The following is a 4,224-nucleotide window of genomic DNA, read 5'->3' on the forward strand; positions in this document are numbered from 1 at the left end:
TCTTGGAAGATTATTTTATTCCCAACAGCGTTTTCCCTGATCATGTTTTTAGACGTCGTTTTAGAATGCAACGAAGTTTGTTCGATAAAATCATGAGTGATGTTTGCAACCATGATCCATATTTTGTGCAAAAAGATGATCTTTTTCATGTTCTAGGTCTTCTTCCTGAGCAAAAAATTACGGCTGCCTTGCGAATGCTTGCATATGGAGTATCTGTAGATCAAGTGGCTGAGATCGCAAGGATGGGAAAAACAACAATTCTGGAGTCCCTGATGATGTTTTGCTCTGCAATTGAAGCCCTCTACACCAATGAGTACCTTGACGAGCAAGTTCCTCCATATATTTAGTGTAGTCATTTTTGGAAGAACTACCTTTTTTCTTTGATGCCTTTTTACCTTGAGGCCTGAGGGACTGACGAGTCAGTTGGGTCTCTGGCACTTCTTCAGGCGTCCATTCCGTGTCTTCAAATGTGTTGGCTTCTTGTTCGGCTGTGTCTGCTTCTGGCGAACTGTGTTGACCTATACCGTGCATGACAACTTCTGGACTGGTTGCCACAATTTTGTATCTAGGGCAATCTTTGACAATTTGCCAACATTCCCATTTTGTTGAATGATTTTTTACGGTTCTTTGCATTGTAGAATGCTTGTGCTTGTACTGTCTATAAAAATGTGGGATAAGATAGTATTAAAAAATACGGGTGTAACACAAATAAATAAATTAAAATATTGATGGGCGTGGAATGCATATAAATTACATAAGAAATTAAATAAATTAAAATATTGATGTAGGTGTAACACAAATAAATAAATTAAAATATTGATGGGCGTGGAATGCATATTACATAGAAATTACATAAGAAATTAAATAAATTAAAATATTGATGTGGGTGGAATGCATATAAATAAATAAAAATATTGTTACCTCATCCGCTAAACTTGTCCCACTACGCAGATTACCAGAAGCATGAGAGATGGCGTTTTTCCAACAAGTAAAGGATGCGTTGAGTTTTTTCCAACGACCTTGAAGACCTTGACTAGATCTGGCATCTTTTCCATGTACATCGCAAAACGATTTCGTAATTTTACTCCACATTTCTCGCTTACCATCTCATTACCCGTAATCGGGTCATGAGTAGTGCGAACCCAACATTCACACAACGTAACATCTTCAATGAGCTTCCACGAAGTCATTTTTTTTCTCTCAAAGTGTACAAAATATTCAAATGTAGAAAGTGTAGAAAGTGTAGAAAATATTGAAATGTGGTGTAAGGTGGAAGATGAGGGTTAGGTATTTATAGAAAAAATTAATTAATTATTTAAAATTTTTCTGTATTTTTTTTAAAAAAATCACAATTTTTAATTAATTTTTAATAAATTTTAATGTTGTAATTAATCTGGACCGTTGGATTTGAAAAATAATCAAATCCAACAGCCAATCAGCTGCCACGTGGCCAACGGTCAAAATTCTAACCGTTGGTGACACGCCCCGACCCCAAGGTCCTAGGGACATCGAGATGGTCACGTGCTGGCCGACACCCGAAGGGTGACGAAAGCCATTTAATTTAAACAAAAACTAAGAAAATAAACTAAAGTAAGCAATAAAGGCTAAAAACACAAATAAGAGTTCAACTTCTAAATATTGAAATTAGGTAAATGCACAGCACGTCCAGAGTATAAGTCTAATACAGAGTACAAGCAGAACTAAGATCAAGAAGTGCTATTACAATATATGACGAAGCGAAGCGAATACGACACAAATCACTAGTAGGGGAACGCCTCGTAGCTCAAGTCGTAATCCTCGTTCCTAGGTCCTGAAGGGGGCGCAAAACAAATGTGAGTGGACCAAGTTTATATATACAGTAATAGGAAAACAGTTATCAACATACTAACCCCCATGTTTTATGAAAACACAAGTATAATGAGAAACATAGGTTTTCCGAAATCTAGCATGTCGTGAAATGTCTCAAATCATAATTCGCATAAAATAGTAATCACTAGTAAATGTCCAATATAACATTTCAGGCCCCATGCCGGCTCCCCGTCTCTGAGCAGACAGTCAGAGGAAAACACACTCCAGGCCCTATGCCAACACCAAACCGTCGCCCGGGACGGACCGGATCTATCCCTACGTCCCGTAGCGGAAATGACCACTAGGTAAGTACAAAACCAGTGAACATACGTATATTGAAAATCAACTTCATAGTATAAAGTCATCCATCATCTATACTATAAAGAGGTGTTCTAAACATGTTCTAAATATCATATCGTCATCCATCAGATATTCTATAAGAACATGGGTTATTGGAAAAATAGTATAATTCAAACTAGTCTCAGTAATCATGTTATCTCGTAAAACGTTCATAAAACATAATCATAAAGTCATGCTTTCATGTATGCATTTCTACTATCAAAACATGCATTTTTAGAAGGGGTCCACTCACCGTACACCGAGGGTGCAAGCCGTACCAAATAGGAATAACGGAATCACCGCTAAGAATCGCACCTAAACACACAATTGATACTTTCAGTCAAACTCTACTTAAACGATTGAATTTGAGAAAACGGACATCGGAAACGGGTTTAAAACGTCGAAATTAGCCTAGGAGGGTCCCCGCACGAAACCCAAAAAGTCAACGGTCAAAGTCAACGTTGACCATTGACTGGTCAAAGTCAAAAGTCAACGGTCAACGGGTCAACAGGTCAACGGGTCACGGGTCACTGGGTTTTGGGTTAGGGTTTTGGGCTTTGGGTTTTAAGTGGGTTAGGTTTGGGTAAAAAGGAAAATGGGTTTGGGTTTTTGAACCTCACAGCCCAAGGCCTAAATAAAAAAAAGGGGAAATGGGTTTGGGCTGCAACCAAGGCCCTAAGGCCTTTGGGTTTTTAAAATGAAACAAAATAAAAATAAAAATAAAAAGAAAGGTTTAGGGTTTTGGGCCAGAGACCAAACAGGCCTAAGGCCCGTGTGAGGGTGGAGAATGGCCCGAAGGCTTGGGTGCCCGGAGAAGAACACCGGAGCTTCCATAGCTCCGGCCAACTTCAAACACGCGAACTAGACCCCGATCTAGGTACCAAAATGAAGCACTAGACGAGATGAGTAATTTTATACCTTGGGTTCGCCGTGAAACGGCCTGTGGTGGCCGGAAAACCCCTCGGAAAATTTGGGTGAGCCTTCACCCGTGCCAAAAACTCTCCAAAACCTTGAAATTCAAGAACCCAAACTCAAAAACCACATCTAGGCAAAGTCTAACATAAGAAAAGAAGAAGATAAAGGGCTTACCCAACCGGAAAAATCACAAAACTCGCCGGAGGTGTTCGTATCCTCCTGGCGCCGTGAGCAAGGGAGAGAGAGAGAGATATATATATGCAGTTGAATGGCGACGATGGTGACTCTCCCTGAGCTGGTGAAACTGTGGGTGTGTGTGTGTGTCTTTCACGGGGAAGAAGAGGGAGAGAAATGGGGGAGTTTCGAAGAAGAGAAAGAAAGGATGCAGACAAGACAAAGCAAAAGAAAGAAGAAGAAAAGAAAAAAAAAAAAAAAAGAAAGAAAAGGGTGTCACGGCAGGGGGGGACAAAAGAGAAAAAGGGAAGTGGGTTAGGGTGCTGCCACGTGGCAGCCTAGGGATAGGGTAGTAGACTAAATTTTCAGATCTTGATTGTGTGACAAAAATGAGGACTAAAGTGATAATTTTATAAATTTTTAGGGAGAATTACAGAATTATCCTTATAAGCAGGGGCGGGTGTAACAGTTGGGCCTTTTTTTTTTTTTAATTTTATTTTTGGTGAAAAAAATGTGGACCGTTGATCTGTGATCGGACGGTCCATTTTAAAAGTCAAATTAAAATTTTTTTTACCGTTGGAAATCCAACGACTCTGAGGAGGGCCACGTAGCCCTCAGCTGTTCGAAGCCAAGTTGGCCTAAGACGCGGGGCCCGCCGCCTGCAATGCGGTCTCCTACTCGCGCCCAGTCGCGAGTGTTGTGCACACGCCAGCATTTTGGACCGGCTTCTGGGTCTATCCGAAATAGGCTAGCTTGCTGCCTGGCATGGGCTGGGTGCCAGGCTGTTTCACGGGCTGGAGCTTTTGGACAGGGTGCCAAGCTGTTAATTGGACTAGGTGCTGGGCAAAAAAACCTCCGGTGGAACTGCTCTTATGAACACAGCAAACAGCTACTTGATGCATACGGATTTATGTTTCGTTGTAAAATGATTCCACATTAAAAGGCAAT

This window comes from Pyrus communis, chromosome 6 (genome assembly GCF_963583255.1).
Source record: "Pyrus communis chromosome 6, drPyrComm1.1, whole genome shotgun sequence".
Taxonomy (NCBI): Eukaryota; Viridiplantae; Streptophyta; class Magnoliopsida; order Rosales; family Rosaceae; genus Pyrus; species Pyrus communis.